General features: G+C 43.3%; 1 protein-coding gene and 1 pseudogene across 7 annotated transcripts in view; one reads left to right on the forward strand and one right to left on the reverse strand.

Annotated features, from left to right (window-relative positions):
* FOXN3 (forkhead box N3) overlaps nt 1–25,698 on the reverse strand; it is a 408,488-nt gene that overhangs the window by 60,682 nt on the left and 322,108 nt on the right. The gene's annotated exons all lie outside the window — the stretch shown is intronic.
* On the forward strand, nt 19,051–19,700 carry LOC102999671 (60S ribosomal protein L9-like; annotated as a pseudogene).

A 25,698-nucleotide genomic window follows, 5' to 3' on the forward strand; every position in this document is an offset into this window, starting at 1 on the left:
TGATGTGTGTTTGTTGGGGGGTGGGGAAGTGTTGTGTGTGGGTAGAACACTTGAGTAATAAAAGGCATTATGTCTTGATGGGGTATAAACGTTTCATCCTCCCTACTGGATAAAAAACAAAACGAAAATCTTTAAAACCCCAGCATTTTACCCAAGGCAAAATAATCTATGAGATAGGTCAAGGGGTGGGGGAAATGTCTTGGCAGATAAGGCGTTTCTAACATACTCATATTGCAAATGCATTTAGAATGCATCCGGGCCACGACCCCGCACCCCTAACCCAGTGTTCACCAGCTTGTGCCAGAACCCCAGTAACCACCTTCCACCAGGTCTTGCCGCCTCGAGCTCTCCCCTTGCTAAACCACTGTCCACGTGGCACCAGTCCCAAGAACCCCTTTCCTTCTAAACCTCTGCCAGCTTTTCTCCATCTTGTAAGACATGGTCCAACCCTCCTGCCTGGTGCTCAAAGCCAAGTGAATTGTCACCCTCACAGAGCAGCCCTGTTCCTCCAGCCAGCCTTGGCGCTCCTCGCGGGTGTTCTTATTCATGTCGCCGCCGACCCGAAAACCCTTCCCCATCCTTTCTTCCTAGGAAAACTGTACCCACCCCTTAATGAAAATCCAACTTCTGCACATTTATCCCCTGTCATGTAGAACGGTCAGTAAGGACTTCTACCCATTTGATTTTCAATCTTCATGACCCTGCAACCAAGCTAGATGCTTCTTGAGGGCCAGGACTGCTGAAGTAGCATCTTACTATCCTTTGTATCTATCCTTCTCCAGCTTGGACCTTTTCTGTGCTGGTTTTGTTTAAGAGAACACCTTCATTTATCTTTTTATGAGGCTCCTGAGAAAATAAGATGTACAAGTCCTGGAAACTGCTCAGAGGGAGATCTCTAGATGCGCTCTCTTCCTTAGCCCCAATTGCTAGTGAGAAGGGCACCCAGAAGTCTGAGTTCTGGAGCCAGACACACGTGGGTTCTAATACATCATTTCGTTGCTGTGTGACTTTGGGCAAGTCACTTCACCTCTCTGAGCCTCACTTTCCTTTACAAAGGGAACCATATACCCTAGTTCATAGGGTGGTTGTTAAGAATTAAATGAAAAAATATATAATAAAAAATACATTAAAATTTTTTGGTTAGTTGCTTTAGAAATCTTAGTTTCCCTCTTCTACCAATCAGTCCCAACAAATTATTGCTGGAAAAAAAGCCCAGCCCTGTAAGCTCTGAAGTGACCTGTATCCCCTCCCCTCTGCGGACCCCTCCCTTGCGCCAGGCCGGCAGCATCACTGTGGGTCTGGCTCACTAAGCTGGCGGCTCCCCAAGGTGCCAATGCACTCAGGCAAAATGAAGCTAACATCTGTATTCTATTTGCTAATGAGCAATCATCATTTGTACCTTTCTCCAGCCTGGGATTCAGCTGCCTGGAATACTAATGCCATTAAAAATTGGAGTCTTTTTTTGAAACACACACACTCATTTAGCAAAACCCGGTTTAACCCATTGACATGTGTATGGTTCCTGGGATTCGTAAACAATATCTGGCTGGTTACGAAGCTCTCGATCCCCCTCTACCCCACCTCTCCATGCTTGAATATTTGGGTGTTTGAGTGGGGTTTGGAAGCCAGGAAACTTGAGTGGTCCTAGACTTGCCTTTTCAACTAACTCAACATATGCAATCAGACAAGTCAATAGACCTTTCTTTTTTGACTGAATTTTTAATCACATGATTAATACAAGAATGTAGTTGCTTACTTTTAAAATTAGGCCACTACTAAAAAGATCACCTAATCCTATGGCCTTGCCCCTTCACTGAAGGTGACATTCCGTCGGTGTGTATCTGACCAGAGCATTTCCTCTGCAGACAAGCAGACAAGAATCTGTATCTTTCACAACAATATAGTGTTGCTGTCTTAGATGAATGGAGACAGACTTACACATCGCTTTGCAATGTGTTTCTTTCATTCATTCAACAGTAAGTCTTGGCCTCTCTCCATCTGGGGTACAGAGGGATGGAGTGCGTGTCTTTCATTGCTGCGTAGCTTATTTCAACATCTCCCTGGACATGGACATTTATTTAGGTTGTTTCTAATTTTTGGCTTTTATAAAGAAAGCTGCAGCAAAAACATGTGGACAGCTCTTCTAGGAAATTCTTCCTAAAGAAATTTTCAAGGGCCTCACTTTCCTGTCTGCAAAACGAGAAGGTTGGACTGAACAGTCTGTTGTGACTGTACTTCCAATCAATGTTGTGTGCCATTAGAGGCAACTGTAAGAAGGCTGCGTTTCTACACACAACTCAATCCAGCCCCCAGCTAAGACTCTCCTATGTTTCCAAGGTCTTCCACAATCTGAACTCATTTATCCTTATTTTCTGCTTTTATCTAACACACCCAGTTGCTCCTGACCCATCTTTGTAAAGTCCTTCTCACCCCTAAGAAATTCCTGCGCCTCCTTAGTACTCAACAGGCATCATCGGAGGTGCTCAGAGCTTATAACGCGTGTGCATGCATGCACACCTGTGTGAAGGCCAGCCCCTCAGGGAAAGGTCTTGCCTGCTTGCTCATCACCATACCCCAGGAGCCAGGAGCAGTGCCCCTTACCCAGTGGGCTCTCATCAAATATCTGGTGAACGGATGACTGTTATCAATACCTTGGCCATGAGCTAGGAGTGAAGTCTGGGGCAAGTTGACTTAATCTTTCTTTGCCCTTGTTTCCTCACCTGGAAAATGCAAAATAGCACCTCCCTCCCTTACAGGGCTGCTGGGCGGATCAAACAAGTTGATACATGCAAAGCCCTAAGAACAACGCCTGGTACATAGACACAGTCAAGTAATATTAGCTGTTATTGCAGTTATCACTGTAACTTGGGTAGGTTTGATATTCCACTTGATCAATGGGATATTGTATTCAGGCCGCCCTTTAAATGCTGGAGGTGCGGTGTTAAGATATCTGAGCCAGATATGCCAGAGCTGTGAGTGAGACAGAAGTATGGGGTAGCGTCCTTGTCACTCACGGTACTAGTATCCTGCTTACAGTTTACTATCCTTTTCTTTATAATGATGTATAATTCCATATTGATAACAGTTTAATGAACAGAACTTTGTGTTTTATTTTGCTTTTTGCAAGCGAGGCTTTCTCATCTATGTTTCAAAGTCCCCTCCTCCTCTTTTCTTAGCACCACATTTTTCTTCTTCATTTTAACACCATTGATTCCAGCAGTTCCCCCAGGAGGGGCCCAGTTCTCTGGATGTATTTAGGGCCTTCCTTGGTTCCACTCTGGATCACAGAAGTGGCAGCGCAGTTGGGAACACAGGCTCTGGGGCCAGCCCCAGCATTTACCAGCAGTGTGATCTCAGTCAAGATACTTAATAACCTCTGTGTGCGTCAGGTTCCTTATCTGTCAACCGGGCCGCGGTGAGGACTAGATGAGCTGACGTGCACAAATCATGGAGGAGAGGACCTGGCACTCGGGAGTGCTGCACCATCGTCATCAGACCAAAAGGATGCAACCCAAATACCATCGCCTTGAGGTCCTGCTGTGCGAGCTGTGCTTGCAGGTGGTGTGATGGATTCTTCTGGACTGTGTACACACACACAACTCTTTCCACACTACCTACTCCATACCTCGCTGGGTGAAGAATGTGGATTCATGGGCTGGATGATGAAGAGGATACAGCCATGATGTGGCAAAGACGACCGATCTGGACTCAATGGTTCTCTTGGCCTTGGCTCCCTTTGAAACCCACCCAGGCAACTGAACATCAGTAGTCATATCAGAGGAATTTCCATCAATTTCATCCAATATACACTTTGAAAGATGGGACAGACACATCAGAGACTCCGCCCTGAGAACCACCAGAAAGCAAAGATTAGCCTCAGTTCAGATGCTTCTTTCAGAGGGCTGTTCACTCAGGGTCTAACAAAATATAACAATGACTGAAATGTGACCGAGGGGAGGCAATCCTGACAGCAAGGAGAACCACTGAAATTTATCACAGGCACTACAGAGAAGGTATTCAAACCCTGAAGCTTAGTGAGTTGGGTCAGTGGCTGGAAGATAGTTCAGGGAGGCATTCATAACATAACCTATTTTTACACCAGCAATAGGTACAAAACTCTCAAATGAAGGCAGAAGCCTGTGCATGTAATACAAGCCCTGGGATGGTATCAGGGCTACTCAGCATTATCACGAAGAAAGAAAAAGACTAGCATGGATTTTACTATTTGACAACAAATACGGAGCTAACAATGATGGTTTTGTTAGAACTGTAGTTCTATTCCAGCGAAGCGTCTTATGCCAGCATTTCCTCCTTTCTCCAGGATGGTGTTCTATTGCTATGACAACCAGTAACACTTTGCACACCACAGAGCACTATATCATGTATCACCATGGCAGAAAGGAAATGCCATACTGTACTTAAAAGCCACCTTTTCTCTTTCTCTCTCTCTCTCTTTTAAAGTCCATTATCACTCCCCATGCATTATTCACTGCACCACATTATATATAACCTTTGGTTACAGTCAGGTTCGTGATACATGTAGCAAAGGCCAGGAAGTCTTGCAAATCCCTTCACACTTTAAATGATAACCAAACTGTATTATTCTGGTTTTTCTTCAACACAGTTATAAAGAACTTGCTTTTACCAACTTTCTCATTGGCTCAAGAACCTTTGTCAGACTTTTACAAATGTTTGTTTCATGAAGCAAGAACTCACTTAGCCACATTGTTGGGAAATACAGCACTCTCTTTAAGAGAATTTTCCAATACATGAAGCACTGCCTCTGGGTGAAATATCTTTTTTTTTTTTTTCCATTTTAACTAGTTTAACAAAATTAAAAAATTGTATCATATACTTCCCTGTCTACACAATATTTTCTTGAGGACTGAGTTGTCACCATGGAAACCCATCACTGGGCATTGCTATAACACATGATGCTCTCCAGGACTGATGTCACTTGTGGAGTGGCTGGCTGGGGGGCTGGGAGCTCTGGCAGCCAAAGATGAGGATCCACAGGCCCACGTTAGCATTTAGCATTACAGGCATACCTCGTTTTACTGCTCTCCGCAGATGCTGCGTTCTTCACACATTGAAGGTTTGTGGCAACCCTGCACCAAGCAAGTCTATCAGCACTGTTTTTTCCAAAAGCATTTGCTCACTTCATGTCCCTTTGTCACAGTTTGGTAATTCTTACAATATTTCAAACTTTGTCATTATTATTATATTTGTTATGGTGACCTGTGATCTTGGATGTTACTACTACAACTCCCTGCAGGCTCAGAGGATGGTTAGCATTTTTTAGCAATAAAGTATTTTGAAGTTAAAATATGTACATTGTTTTTTATTAGACACAATGCTACTACACATTTAACAGACTACAGTATAGTGTAAACATAACTTTCATATGCACTAGGAAACCAAATGTGACTCACTTTATAGCGATATTCACTTTATTGCGGTGGTCTGGAACCAAACCCATGATACTGTATCTCAGGTATGTCTGTATATGAAGATCGTGCACAACCCCATAGAGTTTCAAGGTCTTTGGACACTCATGGAAAGACATCTGCATATATTACAATTTAGAAAATGTAAAATCCTTTCTGGTGACAACCAGAGGGTAGGGGATATAGATCTCGGTGAGTGGACAGAAGAATCCGTAATGTTTGCCTTTAATGTAAGGGATGTAGGACAAGTGAAACTTACCTCTTTAAGTTGCGGGTTCATTTACAGAGTGACTATGAGAAGGGGCTCAGCCCAGCTGTCAGGGGCATATATATTCAACTGAGTGCTGGTTGATACCCACTGGTCATTAAGAAATTCCAGCAAGCTGAGAAGGCAGCCCTCCCTCACCACTGCCCCGCCCCTGAAATTCAGTTAGGAAGGCGATGCTCAAAATTATTTGAGATGACCTCAAAGAACAATTAATTGTTTTTAAGTGAAGTAAGCATCTGCCCTTCCTTTTTTTTTTAAAAAATAAATTTATTTATTTATTTATTTATTGTTTGAGTTGGGTCTTTGTCGCTGTGCGCGGGCTTTCTCTAGTTGCGGCGAGCAGGGGCTACTCTTCGTTGCGGTGGCTTCTCTTGTTGCGGAGCACGGGCTCTAGGCACGCGGGCTCAGCAGCCGTGGCTCGCGGGCTCTAGAGCGCAGGCTCAGTAGTTGTGGCGCACGGGCTTAGTTGCTCCGCGGCACGTGTTATCTTCCCAGACCAGGGCTCGAACCCGTGTCCCCTGCATTGGCAGGTGGATTCTTAACTGCTGCACCACCAGGGAAGCCCTTTTTCTTCTTCTTTTTTTTTTTTAAAGATGTAGACAACTGCTTATTTTTTATAACTTGTTATCTGGGGGCAAAAAAAGTTCTGTCGAGAATATCTGAACAATGGAATGTGGCCTTATTATTTCTGCAGGGTGAGAAACTATTTGGGCTCAAATTTTTAAAAAATGTGCACAGGGAGCCAGATTTGGTTTGCTACTTTCAGTAATTTGAATGATCATCATGGTTCTGACCCAGGCTCACACTCTGAATTCAACCTTTGACCACTGTGCAGATTTCTGCATGAGGAGAGAATGCAGGACTGAGGTGGGGAGGGAAGCTACGGCGTGTGGTCCTGACGGCCAGCCTCCCTCGGGAAGAGCCCTGGACCGGGGCAGGGTACAGACCATTGACGTTGGTGCCATGGCCAGACCCTCGCTGCCTCCTGGCCCACTGCGAAGGCGGCCGTGAGGACAATGGGCAGGACCTCTCGGGGACATCCAGGCACCGGCAGCTGATGGCTCCCCAAGAGTTTGGGTGGGGCTTGTCTGCCCATCTTTGGAAACCTCTTTGGGGTAAAGGAAATTTAGACAGCCTGAGGATGGCGCAGTGCTCCCGAGCGGCCTCCAGGAGCCTCAGATTACTCAGACTTTCTCTCTCAAAGCTGCCAGAAGTACGTGCGAGGTTCCTCCAAGGAGCACCTGATGGGGATTTGTGGTAGTTCTTCCCCTGGACAGTCATGGACGGGAGGGGAGGCACTGCTGGTGAATAGAAGTTTCCAAAGATCCCCGATGTGCAGAAGGTTCTGGAAGGCAGAGGGGAGGGTGTCCTTCTTTTCCTTCTTGGACAATGTGAGTGAGCAGTTTTTAACCCAGAGAAGATTTAGAATAAAGTACAAACATGGTTAAGAAAATGAGATCTGTCAAATTAATTTTTTTTAAAAAAAGAAATCAATGTAGATCTAGTATTTTAAATATTTCCTACAACTAAGAGAATTGCCCTGTAAGAATAACGACCAGCCTTGAAACATCAACTTAAAATGTGGAATTAAATAACCAATTCAGACTTTGATTTTAAATCAAAATCTCACTGAAGTCATATACAGTAGAAGAAAACTTAAAAGACCGTAGGGTGTAACATACTTATAAGCTTAATTAGATTTATAAGAATTGCTTAAGTGCTCTGGGCAGCTTGTTTGTTGAGTCAGGCAACTGAGTACTTATACATTTAATATGTTCGATTTCCTTTACAAATGTAGTTTAAAATGTTTAAAGGAGTTTAATTAACTAAGTTTGCAAATCAGACCGAGCATTAATAAAAGGTCCCCTTAAAAGTGATTGTTAAAAATCGCTAGAATAAATAAATTGAGATCTTCTGACCACCTCTTAAAAGCCTAATGAAAGGTAAGGTTTCAAATTTTGTAACTTTAATAAAAATTAATTTTAAAAAGGAAATATCAGAGGAATCTTTTTTGCTCAAAATGCTTTGAAACTCCACACTGCCTAAAATTATTAGGCACCTAAATTATTATCTTACCTAATTACTGTTCACCTAAAAAATTATCCTTTTTGGTTATTCAGTCTTCAATACGAATTTATTGGTGTACTTGCTGTGTATCAGGTATTGTGTTAGGCACAACTGGGTATGTCCCGGCTCTTACAAGCATCTGGTAGGGGAGATTAAGATATGTATACAAAGTAGAATATGGATACAAATTGTTAGAAAACAGGTGACAACTGACTAATGAAGGTATAAAATAATACTGGAATTCAGAGGAAGACATCGATAAGGCATCATAACAGAAGTAATATTTAAACTGAATTTAGTTTGGAATTTTCCCTGAGTCTGTCATTCACATATTGATGCTTCTGCTGTCCTGTGAACTTTAAAAGTCTGTTAGAATTATATGCAGAGTAAAGGTTAATAGGATGTGAGCAAAAGTCCACAGGGTTCTCTTAAAAGGGTTTATTTCGTGACTGTTGTGACATCTTTGCTCAGCATTTTTTCTGTTTTCTCTGTGAGCTTGGTTTTCTATTCCCCACCTACCTTATAGGTGAGGTTGCCAGATAACTGACCTCTGGATAAGCATCCTACTACCAGAAACTGGGTTATGACTGACCAATTTTAGACGTAGAATGAGAGCTGTTTTATTTCTAAAATTAAGTCCAAAAGGCAAGGATGCCATTCTAGTGAGAAAATAGTAAACTCCCAAATGAGAGGGTGGAGGGAGAGAGGCAAATCTAATTATCTCTGACCATCGATCCACCAGGGAGACTTTGATTTACTTGCCAGAACAGCATGACTATCAGGAAAATTTTAAATTATTCTTCATTAAGTGTTATGGGTTGAATTGTGTCCACTTCCCCCACCCAATTAATTAGCATGTTGAAGTCCTACCCGGCATCTCAGAACATAATCTTATTTGGAAACAGGGGCATCACAGATAGAATTAGTTAAGATGAGGTCATACTAGAGGAGGTTGGGCCCTTCATACAATATGACTGGTGTCCTTATAAAAAAGGGAAATTTGGACACCGACACAACAGAAGCACAGGGGAAATGCCATGTGAAAAGGGGAGTGATGCCCCCGAAGTAAAGGAAGTACCAGAAGCTAGGAGGGAGGCATGGAGCACATCCTCCCCAGAGCCTTCAGAGGGAGCACGGCCCTGCCGACATCCTGATCTCAGACTTCCGGCCGCCAGAACAGTGTGAGCATACATGGCTGCTGTTTAAGACACCTAGTTTGTGGTACTTTGCTACGGCAGCCCGAGGAAACTAATACACTAAGAAAACAGAGCCAGAAGGAAGAGCAACTCTGGGAATATCCCATTAAATTCTACCACAGGCCAACTCACATTCAATTTCGAACTTTTTTCTTAACGTTGAATTAGACTCCAAATAAACCAAGAATCATCTCAGTCAACAAGCAGCTACCCCCTCAGCACCCAGGAATGAGGAGTCTGAAGTTATTCTGGGGTCTGGCTGCCTCTCATTTGTCCAAACCATGATCTTTTTGTCTCAAAAAATAGAGCGAGCGTGGCCACGATATTGACATAGGCCGTAATACATGTTTGCTGTGGATCTTCTCCCACACAGCCTAGAATCAGCTCTTTTCTCTCATTTAATACTCCCTTCACGGCGCTGACTCCATCTAGATAAAATAAGACTGATCAATTTTTCCCCATTCAGTCATGTCGGGTTTCTTCCCACGGATATGGTGCGACTCCTCAGTGAACTAACGACGTGATTGTAGCATGTCAACTGTGTCTCTTTTCAAAGATTCCAGAGCAGAGGATCTTTTGAGTTTTTAGGAGGTGATTATGGCAGACAAAGACTAAGGAGACCCCCGGTGGGTCATGATCTTGTATAATCTCCTTCCCTTTGAGTACAGATGGAAGGTGTTACTTGCTTCTAGTGATAAAATACGGCAAAGGCAACGGGTAGTCACTTCCTGGGTCACGTTACATCAGGTAGGACTGTGTCGCAGCAGACCCGAATGAGAGATTCTCTTGCTGGCCTTGAAGCAGCTGCCTGATTGTGAGAGTCTGGGAGGGGGCCACGTGGCAGGGACTACGTGGGTATCTACCCCACCCGAGAGCCAGCAAGAAAAGGGGACCTCCACCCTGCAACCACAAGGATCTGAATTCTGGCAGCAACTATATGAGCTTGAAGGAGGACTCAACTCCAGAAAGGACCACAGCCCTAAGACACTTGTTTGCTGCCTGGTGAGACCCTGGGCAGAGGACTCAGTTAAGTTGGGCCTGGATTCCTGACCCAGGGCAACTGTGAGATTACAAGTATGTGCTGTTTGAAGACGCTGATATGGTGACCACGTCCTTTGAGGGTCTGATGAAAAAGAAGGATTCTTTAATTAGAAAAGCTCAGGAAGGCACATGTTTTGAACACAATTTCAGGAATTTGTCTAGACCCCCTAAACCTCATCAATGAGCCCCAAGATGTTCCTGATCACACAGTTATGAACCTATCTTTCTGTCTGGTCAACACTATTTACTGCAAAACGTGGTAATGTCTGAGAAACTAACAAGGTCACAGTACGTAAGGATCACCTGTTAGTCTATGTCTACAGTTTAAAACGTGAATTTAAATAATTTGTGTCTCACTGTTAATCTGTAAGATAGAGCTATTCTTTTAATATCATCTTCAACTCGCTTGGAGAGATAGAAAAGCACAGATTTGAAGAGAGAAGGCAATTTCTTATTTTACCGGGAAAAAAATCTTCATTCCTGCCTCTTCTAGCTTAATAATAGGAACCAAAAAACCAACCAACCAACCAACCAACCAACCAACCAACCAACCAGCAGACAAAAAACCTCGCAAACAAACAAACTCAGAAGCATGGCTTGCAGGAACAAGGAAGTGTTTTTAAGTGTTTAAAAAAAGGACACTTTTAGGAAGATAGGCTCAGTTCATTTCCCCACAGAAGAGTACTTGGAGTAGAAAGAGTATTGGAAAGAAAACAAACGGAAATTTAAAAATCTGGGTTTAAGTCCTTGTTCTACTTGTTTGCGTGCTGTGTGCCTGGGAAGAAGTTACTTTATTTCTCCGAGCCTGGGTTTTCTCTACCCTAACGTGGGTTGTTTTGAGAATTAGGTGAAATAACAGTCATAAAGTGCCAGGCCTTCTCATGAGCAACCAAAACAACCATCATGGGCCTAACAGAGGGAATTCCTTCAGCTGCCCCGAAGAGGGGAGGGCAGTCCTGACCTATGATGGATGTTGAATGTTAAGGATCTCATTCTCCTGCACTGATGTCTATGAGAAAAGAGGTTAAGTGTGGTTGCCCCGGGGAAAGATAAGGGGGAACTTCCCCACGACAAAACTCATCTCTTGAATCCAGAGCAAGAGCAAAGACAATTCACCTCTTCAGAGGACTCTGTCAGACAAAAGAAGTAGAGAAACAAATATAACCCCAAACAAACAAAAACCCTACAGCACCAGAGCACTTATTAAGTCCTTGTGACTTTCAGCTCTGGGAATAAATAGGCTGTATTTGGGCAGGAACCAAACGCTACTGACCCCTCACTAGCAGGAAATAAGCTTGCAATGGCTTATCCTCAGTAGGCATGAGGTCTCCCTGGTCCACCTCTGCCAATGTTGGGATGGAGGACCATGGGCAGGGCTGGGGACAGGCAGGGGATGCAAAGGGTTGTCCCTCCATGTGACACTCTCTGAGGCCAATGAGACGAAAGGAGGGACGGGTGACATTCAAAAGAGTGAACAACGGCTATACCACAGACACCAACTAAACAGACAGACATCAAGGGGAACTGAACTGGCCCTCCTGGTGCAGACGGGAGAGATCAGCTCAGGAAGGCCAAGGGCCTTGGCTTTGCGGCCTGGAGTCTAACCAAAGTAGCTATTGGCTTGATTGGCCTCTCATGCCTAGAAGTTCTGCAGTGAAAGCGAGGGTACAACACCACGATCAACGGTCTTTGGACAAAGATAAGGCCGCTGATGCCATGAAATCACTAGTCCAAAACACAAGTGTCACAGAAAGCAATGCTTTTCCAATATGGTACCTCTGCTGTCCTAGGTAACCAAGGAGGAAGGTATATCACACCACATGGTTTGCTCATATGTCTGTGTACCCCTAATCTCCCCTAGGAGACTGTGAACCTCTCCAGGGCAGGGATAATGCCCCTTGCATTTCTATATCCCAGGCATCCAACACAGTGCCAGGCACAGAGCACTCAGAAATGTCTGCTGAATGGATAACCCCTTACCCCATTCCGTTTCTTTCTCCACTGGCTTCTCACCCACTAACTTCCTCTGTGAAACTGATTTCCAGTGCCAGCATTACTAGCTGTATGACCTTGGGCAAGTCACTTCACCTCTTTGTGGGTCATTTCCACCCACCATGGGGTTGATAATAGTATCTACTTCATAGAGTATTTGGGATTAAATATATTACATACATGCCTGGCACAAAATAAGCATTATTGGAGTGTTACTTACTGTTGTTATTTTGATGACCACTTCTTTTTTATTTATTAGATTTTTTTGTTTCTCATCTGTTTCCCTCACGAGGCTCCACGAGGCAGGGATTTGTGTCTGTTTTCTTCACTGATGAATCCCAAGCACCAAGAACTGTGCCAGGCCCCAGTAAATATTTATCAAATGAATAGATGAACTTAAGTTCTTAGATCGTAATGGCCACATCTTCCCCTATGTTAAATTGTATAAACATCCTTACAATGTTCTGCCTTGTCTCCCAATGTAGATGAAAGTTCTCTACTTTTTGTGGAAAATAATAGCTTCTATTTATAAAGTACTTTCACATCTCTTTTCTCATTTGAGCCTCCCAACAACACTGTAATAAATTCCCATGGTGTCTACTGGAGTAGGACATGCCCAGCAACTCTGCAAAAATATCAGGACTTGAGGTTGATGGCAATGACGGTAATGTCCCACCTCATCTCACCTGTGAAAGGCCATTTATTACTTGATGAGGAGGAGCAAGGTTGCCTAATATTTCTGCATTGATTTACCTTGGGATGATTTTACTGTTGTTGTTATTCTACTGCACAAAAAAGACTACTTGTTTTTATTTGCCATCTTCCCAACTGCTATTTTACAATATATATTTTTTCTTTCCAGTTAAAAAAATAGTACATGTTCACTGCAGAAAATTTGATTTAAAGAAAGAAGGGTTGGGAATTCCCCTGGTGGTTCAGTGGTTAGGTCTCTGCACTTTCACTGCAGGGGGCGTGGGTTCGATCCCTGGTCGGGGAACTAAGATTCTGCATGCTGTGTGGCACAGCCAAAAAAAAAAAAAAGAAAGAAGGGTATGAAGAAGAAAACTGAAATTACCCACAACCCGATTTGATGTTAGTACTTGCTTCTTAGGAAGTATCTGAAGCAAAATATTACTGTTTTGTAGAAAGATGTTAGCGTGGCTTCTTGGCCACAATGAATTCTGGGAGTCAAGAGCGGTCAGGCCTGGGGAGGGGGTGGCAGGGAGCTGGCAGGAGCTAAGAAGCCTGAGAGGGAGGGTGGCTGAGGAGGAAAAGGAGTAGAGTGGGTCCAGGTCCAAGTGGTGGGGAAGGGGCAAGGTGGGGGTCGGATCTGATCTGCCGGCAGCGTGAAAGGTGTGTCCTTCACGGTTCACGGTTCCTACGACTAGAGTCTTGTTAGAGCAGGATGTGGGCACCACTCCCTGAGGACCAAGAGCTGCTGAGAAGGTCCCAGCCAGACAGTCAGGGTGCCGGGGCCCTGGAAGGGACAGACACAGAACCCTTGCATCTGGAGTCAGAAGTAGGTCAAGTAATAGCATGGCTGCCCTATGTGGTACTGTTTTCTGATCCTTGTCTCCTACTTAGGGGTGCCTCTGAGCTGGGGCATGGGACAGACGTGCTTGCTCTACAATCTTCCCAGGCTGGGTAGGTGGGAGTAGGGGGACAGTGGTGTAATTGATTTCTAGGTCTGCTCAAATCAGTTGGCTGGGGGCCGCAAATTATTGGCTACTAAATTTATATTTGAAATAACTGGGAGGAGGCCAAGATAGAAGCAGGTGATAGCAGTCACTTCAGAGATAGGTGAGCTCAGTGCTGCAGGAAAGTGTGAACTGAAGTCTCAAGGATCCTACCTGCCCTTAGCTTATAACGTCTCCTAATTGTATCTGGGCCAGGCCTGGAAAAAGTCATAGGGGCCACTCATGGCAGCCAAAAAAGTTCCTACCGTATTGTACGTTTCCATACCTAGGCTGGCTTCCAGTTTCTGACCAGCTAGAGACATGGGCTGAGACCAGAAGGTTCGCGTAAGCCAGAATCTGAAAGTCAGTTCTTTTAAACTGCTCATCTGTAGGATGATATGTCTGAAACTCATTTTATATTTTTCACACACAAACTGTTCACATACACATAGTTCCTCCTGCATATGGTATTACTGACAACCAATAGATCCCATGTGCTTTAATCAGTAACATGACTGCCTCCGCTATTACAGGAAACTATGAACTGTTGTGATCTTCTATCCTTGTTTCAATCGATATAAACCAGGGCAAGAAAAAACAGGACCCCAAATTATATAACTGGGAAGGATTATATAACAAAGGTCCTGATGCAACTTTAACTGTATCTGTGCCAACCAGGGCCGAAAGAGCACATCTTTTCAGAAGTAACATGAGCTGCCAAGAGTTGTGCAAACCATCTTTCAATATTGGTTTAACAAATCCCACTTGCTCACTATCAACAAAAGTCTCTGCTCTTCTAACCTTGTTTTTCCACAGCACCGGATGAAGCAACCCCATTTCAGGGTGACAGTTCGTTAAAATGACAGCGCACCAGCACTTAGAGCGCGTACAGGAAGATGGAAGATGAGAGTGTCGATTTCTCTGAGAGGCTGGTTTCCAGCTCCCGGCAATGATCATGTCATAAGGGCTGCTAAAGCCACTTCTGGATTTCAAAATGGCAGGACACTGATCACTGGTGACGGGAAGCATTTGCACGGGGAGACTTTTGAAAGCCACACGGCATTTCTTTGTTGGAGGAACCCAAGAAACAATCATAGTAACAACAAAAAATAACAATAACAAACTCCCCTTCCTTTCAAAGTGTGCTGTCAAGCAAAATGATTCCTCCCCGTGTCTCCTTTACGTCTTCCTGATAGAAATTACATTCCAGGGCACCCAACACAAAGGACACTCACGCAAGCAATGTGCCTTGTAAGTGACATTCCTCGGAACCTTTAGGAGAGAGATTGATTTAAAGCTACCATGACGGCGTGTGTGCATTGCTACTGCCGTAATGAATCTACTTGGCATCCTGCACTCGAGATTTAAACCAAGCCTGGAAAGATGAAATCTATGGAAACAACATTAGTGGCTCTTACTTCACCCTGCAGAGGGATAGGAAACTCAGAATGAGGCTGAAAGTGCAAGCTGTGGTGTCTGAGGTCATATAATAGCTGTTGATTTTATAAATTCTACCCTCTGCAACACGTGGGTCGGGCGGTCAGTGAATGAACCTGTGAGCTGGAACTTCCCATCCACTTGAGGCTGGGGTGGATTTTATTTTTCAATGACACAGAGTAAAACTAAATACCCTTGGGTCTTTTATCTTAAAGATGCATAAACTTACTCTTTCAAATCCCTTTCCTGAAGGTCAACATGTTCCCCTTTTTTGCTTTTTCTTTTTTAAAGTGCCTCTTCTTTCTTCCCCCCACCGGCCCCAGTAAATAAAGAAGAGTCTAAAGGCGTTAAGTTAAAATGCTGTGACCCACAAAAAACTTTCCGAAGTCAGAACCACAGACTTTAGAGTCCCTGTAGAAATCTTAGAGGTCTGGATGTGAGATATAAGATCTGAATTCAAGTCTTGACTCTGTTACTAGCAGAGTGGCCTTGGATGGGTCACATGAGACTTCTTTCCAGGGCAGTTGATCATGTGGCAGGAGGAAGGGTTGGTCTAAATGAACTCTGAAGTCTTCTGCCCTAGAACCCTTTAATTCCCATCTACTCCAGTTTCCTAATGGGAAACACGTCACAGTCGTCTGTGCCTGCTCACTCCACCCTCTGTCACCAGCTCACTGTCCTCCATGTAGATCCCAGAAACCTCAGCCTAAAGACCAGAAAACCGAGGAGCCCCTCTGACGATCAAATTCCCCCTGCAAAGACCACCTATTAGCCACCGGTGTGACCTCAATAGGCACAACTGAACCTCCCTGACAGACTGTAGAATCCAAGTCGAATTCCACGAGTAGAGGGCCGGGTATAAACTAGGTATGTTAGTTCCTAGGGCGGCCATAACAAAGAACCACAAACTGGGTAGCTTAAAACAACGAGGTCCAAAATCAAGGTGCTGGCAGGGCCACGCTCCCTCTGAAACTCGTAGGAGAGAATGCTTCCTTGCCTCTTCCAGTGCTGGTCACCCATCCTGGCACCCCTTGGCTTGCAGCTCCAATCTCTGCCTCCATCATCTCATGGAGTTCTTCCCGTGTGTGTCTGTGTCTAAATTTCCCTCTTCTAATAAGGACACCAATCACAGTGGATCAGGGCCCACCCTAGTGACCTCATCTTGATTACAAGACATAAACAGATTCCATCTGCAAAGACCCTATTTCCAAATAAGGTCACATTCCCAGGTACCGAAGGGTGGGTTAGGACTTCCAACATATCTTGGGGTGCAGAGTGCAATTCAACCCCTAACGCTAGGTAGGTAAGCACATTTTGAAGTCTTAACTCAAGAGCACAAATGAATGAGGGGATGACAAAAGCCCACTTTAGGTAAAGTGGAAGGAAAAACTTAAGTGGAAAGACATTATGGTTCTAACGGTCATATGGGGAAAAGATGTTTATTTTCAATGGTTGGGCAGGTGAGCGCTGGTGAGGAAAGCGCTGTTCTCTCTTCAGTCCAGCCCTACGTGCTCTGTGCTATGTTCCCTGGACGTGCCTATGCTTTCACCTCTTGGCCCACCCATTGCCAGCAGTGCCACCCTACCCCCAGCTGCTGAAATCCTCCTAACTGTTGAAGCACCAGCTCAGATTTCACCAGCAGAAAGCCAAGTTACCTGCATCTGACCTTTGATAGCATTATGTCTGCTCCTTGGTGACCCCTGAACTATGGTCATTTGTACCCTCTCTCCCTACCACTCCTTGAGAGCAGGGATCATTTCTTACTCAATCACCGCACTCACAGTAGGTGCGTACAAATACTTGCTAAAGTAAACCAGCAGGAAGATAAGAGGAGAATGGAAAATATCTGCTGTTTTGAAAACTTCACCATGGAGAGGGACCTTTGAAACCAGGGGCTGTTAGAACCCCGTGGCTTATTGATTCCCCCACTGAATCTCTGTGACCTCTACTACCGTGCCATATTTCTTGGAAATCATAAGAAAGGCAGAAAAATAAGCCAATCAATGAAAGCAAAGAATGGGAGCTCTTTTGATGCAGAAGAGATTCTCACTGACCCTCTGAGAACGCATCTCCTTGACCAGTCATCATCATCTGTCTACAAAAGAAGAAAAGTCCCCCTTGGCCTAAGTTTCAGGCCCCCCGACACACAATTATTTGGCAAATAACTGTTGATAGGCAACTGAGAGCATGCAGCAGTGCCTACAGCACCTTTTGGGAAATATCTGGTATTACCAACAGCTTGCAGGAAATGCAATTTATTTTTTATTTTTTATAAATATTTATTTATTTGGTTGCAACAGGTCTTAGTTGCGGCACGCGAACTCTTAGTTGCAGCATGCACGTGGGATCTAGTTCCCTGACCTGGGATAAAACCCGGGCCCCGTGCACTGGAAGTGTGAAGTCTTAATCACTGCACCACCAGGGAAGTCCCGGAAATGCAATTTAAGTGAATGCTGTCGGCACGACAGTGGATTGAAGTTCATCAAAAGGCTTCTATCGGTGCGTGCCAATCTGCTGGGGTAAGAGTCTGTATAATGTCCCTGACACTTTGATGACCCTAACAGGTCTTTCTTCAGGAGTGATACTGAAGACCTGATATGTTTACACCTTTTTGCTCAGCCTAAATCGCTTTGTTCAGCTTCTTTTAGAATCAAGCAAGTCAAACCAGTAACTTGGTCGAACGTTTTTATTCATCAAGACCTGAATTCAGGATTTTCTCTTCTTCTTATACAGCTGCTTAAAAGTATACCTAAAAATTGACCATCTGAAGGGACTTCTGCTTCCAGGAAATGGAATAGACATACTTTTCCCTATTCTTCCCACCAAACACAACTAAAAATGATGGACATTAAATATAAGACAAACATAAGAAGACTCTGAAAGGTAGAGAGGAGAAAGCAGACCAACTAAGGACCGTATAAAAAAGGCAAGGTACAGACCAAATTAACAAAATATTAATAAATATAATTCAGGAATATTTAAATAGAATTATATACTGTGACTAAGTGGGGTTTATTCCAGGGATGGAAGACTGGTTCAGTATTCAAAAATCAATCAAAGTAATTCACCATGTCAACAGGCTATAGAAGAAAAATCATATGATCATATCAACTGATGTAGAAAAGGCATATGAAAAATACATCTAATCATGATAAAAATGCCCAGCAAACTAGGAATAGAAGGAGTCTTACCCAACTTGTCAAGGAGCATCTATTAAAAAACCCTACAGCTAACATTATGCTTAATAAGGAAAGACTGAATGCTTTCCTCCCTATGACTGAGAACAAGGCAAGGATGTCTGCTCTCACCACTCTTATTTAACACAGTGTTGGAAGTTCTAACCAGTGAAATAAGGCAAGAAAGTGAAATAAAGGCATATGGATCAAAAGGGAAGAAATAAAACTGTCTTTATTTGCAGACTGTCTACACAGAACATCCTACAGAATATACAAAAAACCTCCTAGAACTAAAATGTACATTCAGCAAGGTCTCAGAATACAAGATAAGCATACAAAATCAACTATATTCCTATATGCTAGCAATAAATGAATGGATACCAAAAACTTAAAAATAATATCATTTACAATTGTTCAAGAAAAATGAAATACTTGGGTGTAAATATAACATGTATAGGACTTATATGTTGAAAACTACAAAAATGCTCATAAAAGAAATCAAAGAAGATCTAAACAAACAGAGAGGTATACCATGTTCATGGATTAGAAGACTCAACATAGTAAAGATGTCACTTGTCCTCAAACTGATATACAGGCTTAATGCAATTCCTATCAAAACTCCAGCAAGATTCTTTGGTAGATACAGATGAGATTATATATATTATACTATAGTTTTGCAAGATGTTACAATTGGGAGAAACAGAATTTCTCTGAATTACAATTGTTTTACAGCTCCATATGAATCTCCAATTATCTCACAAGGTTTAGTTAAAAATAAAAACTGTAATCTTTGCTGCATCTACTGTAAGAATGAAGACCATTCTCAGCAATCAGACTGCAGACATTCCAGAAAATGTTGACATCACACAATTACTGTGTGAAGGGCCACACAATTACTGTGAAGGGAACCAGAAGAGCCTTTTGGAGGGACTTCAATCATATCAATGTAGAACTCAGTTTCCTTGGAAAGAAAAGAAAGAGGCTCCAGGTTGACAAATGGCGGGGATACAGAAAGAAACTGGCCACTTTTCGACTATCTGTATCACGTACAGAACATGATCAAGGGTGTTATGTTGGGTTTCCATTACAAAATGAGGTCTGTGTATGCTCATCTCCCCATCAATGTTGTTATTCAGAACAGGTCTCTTGTTGAAATCTGAAATTTCTTGGGCAAAAAATAGATGTTCCAGGTTCAGGTGAGGCCAGACATCGCTTGTTCAGTACCTCAAGCCCAGAAAGGTGAGTTAATTCTCAAAGAAAATGACACTGAAATTGCATCAAATTCAGCTGCTTTGATTCAGCAAGCCACAACAGTTGAAAACAAGAATATTAGAAAAATTTTAGATGGTATCTACATCTCTGCAGAAGGACCAGTTCGGCAGGTGATGAATAAGATTTAAGTTATCCAGCTACAGAAACAACAAGATGCCAGATGATTCCTAAGACCTCTCTGTGATATTTTAAAGAGGCACTAAAAGCCCTGTATTGATTTGGGGGAAGACAAACAAAACCAAAAAACCCCGAAGGAACAAAACGTGACCACCCCTCCCCTTAATGTCTTCTTCTCATACTGAGAACTAGTGAAGTGCAAAAAACGACTAATAGAGTAGGATACCTTGATCACTCTATTCCTTTATCCCATTTATAATTCTTTGTAGCACTCATAACTGTACAACATTATATTATATTATATCACATTTGGTTATCTGTCCATCTGTCTGTCCTATTTGTCTGTCTTGCTTCCCCCACTGAAATGGAAGCTCCATGTGGGCAGGACCTCTGTCTTGTTCACACTCTAGCACATTCTATAAGTACTAAAAAAAAGTTGCTGAATGACTATGGGGAACTCAAGTCATATGCCTTTTTTAGATAGAGCATTTCCAACTGCTTAACTTCCCCCAGATCCCTTCTCCCGTAAGCAGCTGCTCTTCAGCATTATCCACCAGCAGGACCATCTCTTAAATCAGTTTCACTGAACCTTTAGTCTTCAGCTCCACTCTCGACCCTTCCCAAGTCCCTACCTTCTGTACTCATAGCACCAGGACAGCCCAGTCTTGGGAATCATTTCCAGGGGTCAATTTCAATCTAGGGTGCTGGAACTTCCTTTGAGGCATGTGGCTTTAGGCAGTATCAACGGTCACTCTGTTTACCTGGTCCATACAGCAAGAACATGCCCCCTAATCCCAGCCCTGTTTCTTGATTGGATCAATTTGATGTACCTCTAATTTAATTTGCACCCAGATCCTGGGGATGTCTGGAACTAATCTGATGATCTTTAAACTATTATGTTTTCCATGTATGTCTCAGCTGCCAATATCATATAGGGGGACTTTAATGTGAAATAATAACTTTAATTGCCAGTGGCTTCTAACTTCTTACCATATTCCTCATTATTACAGTGCTGGGAACAGACAAGTGTTTGGCAGCCTGGGGGACACACAGCCATTGCCGCCAGCCAGACAGTGGCTTTAGGGGTCAGCTGGGCAGTCCTTCGGTTACACAGAGAACTACAGGATATTTTATTTTGTCTGTTCTATTCAGAGATATATCCCAAGCACCTTGTGTGTAGTGGGTGCTCAATAAGTGGCTGTGGGTTGAATGAATACACCAAAATCTTGGGAATCTCTGAGTTAGAGTACAGCAGCATTTCTTAGCTTAAAACCTGATAATGAACATCAATAACATGGCATTTACTGAACTACATCTAGAATGTGAGTGAAACGTATCAATTTCTAAATGGTTTGGGGGGAGGGAATTATAAATTAAAATTCTTGCTATTGGAAGAGTTCTAGCTTACTACCCTTGCTGCCATGGAAATGACAAATAGACAACATAATTACAGACTGCCAGTAATTAACATACACCCAGCTAGAGCAAACATGAAAATTTAAAATGAACAATTATATACTAAAAAAGAGACTGCGAATGATCCACTGGGGGAAAAGGCAGAAATCTATGAATGAGACGGTGTTAAACAGTCAGATGTAATTCACTCTACTTTCCTCCTCCCTAAGAGCTTTTCCAGCCAGGCACAGTGACTTTTTCCTGTCAAGCCAGTGGAACCAGAGCGCTGAATTGGTATCTCCAAGCAGGCAATTTTCCTAGTTGTAAATAACCAGCAGCTTTGTGGGAATCAATTAGGAGGCTCCCATCTCTTCTCGATGAGTCTTATTTCACTCTATCCATCTTCCTTCATTAATTTCTTAAGTTGGGTTTAAGGGATGCAGAGAGAAAGATTATTTGTTTTGATCTCTCAGACTTCTTGGGGGAGGCAAGGTGAGGAGCAGAGTTTTCAGATCTTTCTCACTAAGAATTCAAGTAGTATACTTTCAAATCACTCTCCCTTTTCAAGGCCCGAAAACTGGATGGGCATTGAAACTACACGGGCATTATATACTATGTCTAGCAACAGAGGCTTAAAGCCTGTAAGAAAATGATGGTCACAAGACAAATGAAATCAATGTAGGTGCAAATAAACTTTTATTGCAAAGACGCAGATGGTCTGCAAGAGTCACAGTCTCATATAACATGGTCATCTCATGAATCAATTGTTTAGTCTTAGCCCTTGGCCCTACTGTCACTTGTTGGGTTTATGGTGATGGCAATAATAGTCCTGATCAGAACAATGACACTAATACTAGAAGCTGTCAATTACTGAAAAACCTGTCATGTGCTCGATACTTTACTATGTTCTTTCTATTGCTCAAAACAGCCTGGCAACATCAGTATTATTATTCCCATATTACAGATGAGGAAACTGTGGTCCAGAGAGGTTTGCATGGCTTGCAAATTCTGGAGCCAAGAAGATTTGAACCCAGGTCAATGTCTAGAGAACTAGTTGATCCCAAAGATAATCTTGTCCCACGATGCCGTGTTCTCTCTTTTGTTCAACCAGCAAAAACTGGTCAAGTCCCACTATTGGGCAGGTATTCCCCCTACTAAGTCTGAGGCTTGTTGAGGAACTCGGCATGACCTCACCTCACAACAATGGGGAGGAAGAAAGGGACCAGGTAAACCAAGTCAGCCTCCGCAGCTGACGCGGGGCCTTTTCCCGGGTACCCGGACTTCTCAGTAAACATCCATCAGATCTCTCCCCTGGCTAAAATATTCCTAACTGTAGAACTGACTAGCACTTGGATCATTACCTCTTTGGAAAATGAGGTGTAGTAAGAAAAAGAAAAATTCAATGGGAAAAAAAAAAAAACAGCGGGCACAAGGAGGAAACATACAGAAAAAAATACAAATGGCCTTCAACCTCACTCAATTAAGGAAATGGACCAACAAAACGCCACTTTGCAACCCTATCTGTAGAATGTCCAAGACCAGAGGATACTTTAATCCAGCCACACAGTGAAAAACTCCGGAGTCCCAAAAAAGGATAGCTGTATATGCATTGATACAGAAAGATCTTTATGATCAGAATAATGCATATCGTATGTCTCCGTCTGCATAAATGTGCACACATACTCAGGTGTGTAAAGGCATCGATCGGCTATCAAACGACACGTAACAAACTGATCGTGCCGGTTACCTCTGGGGAGGGGGGCTAGAGCTGTATTTCTCTGACAGGAGGATGACAGTTTTCACTATATATCTTTATGTACTTTATGATGTTTTTTTTTTTACAACATATTAAAAAGAAAGGGAGAAACAAAGCGGAGTGGTGAAGAGCAGGCAGCGACTCGCCTGGGGTCTCACAGATGGTCAGTGTCTGGGCCTGGCCCCCAGAGTTCTTCCCACGGCAGCAGCATCTATATAGGCAGTTTGATTCTCTACACCTCACTCAATACTCGCCACCCACAATGATCACTCTTGGAGAAACTGCACCAACCTCCCCGGCTCCATGATTTTGTTAGTTAGCACTGACTGATAAGCCACAGTTTTCCAATTAGCGCCATCCTCCATATTACAGACAATGGAATCCTTTGAGCGATGAGTAGGGGATAACGCTGGCTGGACCAGTCAGAACTCTATCCCTGTGACACTCTCTACTCAAAGCGATGCCCTATGGCCTGAAGTCCAACTAAAACGTTTACATGGATTTTAGGTTTCTATATAGAAAGTTCATGCTGAGGTTAAGTCCTCATGATGTGCACAAATGTTACTCAATATGGATTATTCCCAGCGAATTTTCCACTTCAGGCCAACGTGTAACCAGCCACTTTCCTATTAACCACCTACTGTCCTCCCTACATACCCATGAGGCATCGGCTGTCAGCTTGCAGAGATAAAGCCCAAACCTAGCACCATGGTTGCCTCTGCATTTTGGAGTCAGCCAGAACAAGCGACATGACATCAGGTGACACATTGTCCTTCCAGCCTCAGTTTCCCCATCTATAAAGTGGAGACATCAGTGTCTAAGGGAAGAACCAGAAAGTCTGCTGGTTCTGTGGAAACAGTAACTGGAGCTACTCATACTGTTGATTCCTTTCGCCCAGCTAAGCAATAGGCAGTTGACTATAAATTGCTTTTGGGGGTTCCCCTCAGAAACCCAAGCTCTGGAATATGCATTCAGATTCCTGCAGAAGTGTGTGGGGGGGGGGCATCGCTGAAGGCTGCATGAGGAGTCAGGGTCACCGTCCTTCTCACAAAAATATACAAACACAGCCCTACTGCAGGTGTCAGGTCCATTCACACCGAGCCTCTTTCTCTGGAGCTGCGCCTTCCCTCGCCCACGGGGAGAGCCCCGGGTTGCCATGATTCACGTCATGAGACGGCTCTCCTGGACCAGCTGACTGGACCGGGGGCGGTGGGGGGGTCACATGACTACCATTGTTCCAATCAGAATACCCATTGCTCCTGGGAATTGGGAACTGAGACCCAAAGATGGCTGGTCCACCTGGGCTACTCTCGTCTACAGAGGATATTTAGCTTGAAAGCTACCGATGACCACTGACCACTTCATACACAACGTTAGAGAAAACACAGAGGACGCACAGAAAGAAGCAGCGAGGAGGCGAGTGCTGCCTGCATCCTTGGCAGCCGTCTGGTTCCCAGTCCTGGTGCCTCCCAGCTACAAGCCTGGCCTTGGGGTCCTGAGACCCTTGGTACTGCCTCCAATAGGTCTCTATCTTTATATATTTCTTCTTGAGCTAGCTGCTTTCTGTTACTTGCAACCAAAAGAGGCCTAAGACATTCCTAATTCCATCTTTGCAGATCCCAATCAGCATTTCAGAACAGCCTGCAGATGGCACTTTCCATTCTGAGACAAAGAATTATTATTCTAAAAGTGCTGAATTTGTGCTATTACCTTTATTTTGCCTGATTGCATTACTCAAACAGAAAGAGCTATGAAGAATAATAACAATAAAGATACCATTAAAGTAAAATATTTGACACTCATAAGATTAAAAGCTGAATACAGTAATCTTCTCATAATCGTTGCAGGATATGCAGCACTTAATCAACAATTACACTGGGAAAATGCCCGAGACGTGATGCTTAAGTAGCAGGGAAAAGCAAAGGAGAAAGTCAGGAAATCACCATAAAAAGAGAAGGGAGTATTATCCAATCTAAATACTGCATGTATTATTGTAAGAGTTCTACCTTTTCCTATCAATGCTATACAAAAAAATAATAATAAAAAACAATCCAAGAATACACACCTTGAACCAAAACACTCTAGTGAAAGAGCTATTTTTAAAAACCACGTAACAGTACTCACATAGTGATGGCATAGTCCATTAACCAGGGTGCTTACGTGTGTGTGTTTTTTAATAGCTTTATTGAGGTATGATTTACACTTTCTCTATACAAGAGTTTCTTCAACCAGTCTTGCCCCCTGATGGGAGAGAAAAATGAAATGGTCCAAGCTGGAAACCAGAACCTGGTGGGGCAAGAAGCTGGGGTGAGGCCAATTCAGAAACAGGAGGAGACAAACCCTCCCTCCTAGGAGGTTGGGGGTTCACATCCCCGAAGAGTCATACAAGTGATTGTGAGGAAGTATGTATGTATTTTCATATACAGAACATCGTTTTTAAAAGGCAAAGTACAGATGCCATGTCAAAATATCTCACGACCAAGAGGAAACCTCTGAGCCACCTGGGGAAATGAGTAGCCATTTAAGACACCCGCAATCTCTTTGGGCTAAGTCAGATTTCTACAACATGGGTTTTATTTTTAATGTTCTTTTTAAAGAGCTGATTCTTCATTCAGGATGCATACAATGAAAGCAGCACAAATACCCGCACTGTACTATAAATAGCCTCTGTTAAGGAGGGCTGGGAGTATCGCAACATATTTTAACCCAGATATAGTTTTGACAACCCCTGTATGTTCTTTCATAACCTCTAAGCATCAGCCTTGCTGTGTTATTTTATAAGAATACATCCTTGATGGCTGCAGCGATAGACAATGAGGCCATATCATGACTCCATGAACACATAATAACGCTGCCCT

Source organism: Balaenoptera acutorostrata, chromosome 3 (genome assembly GCF_949987535.1).
Source record: "Balaenoptera acutorostrata chromosome 3, mBalAcu1.1, whole genome shotgun sequence".
NCBI classification, from domain to species: Eukaryota; Metazoa; Chordata; class Mammalia; order Artiodactyla; family Balaenopteridae; genus Balaenoptera; species Balaenoptera acutorostrata.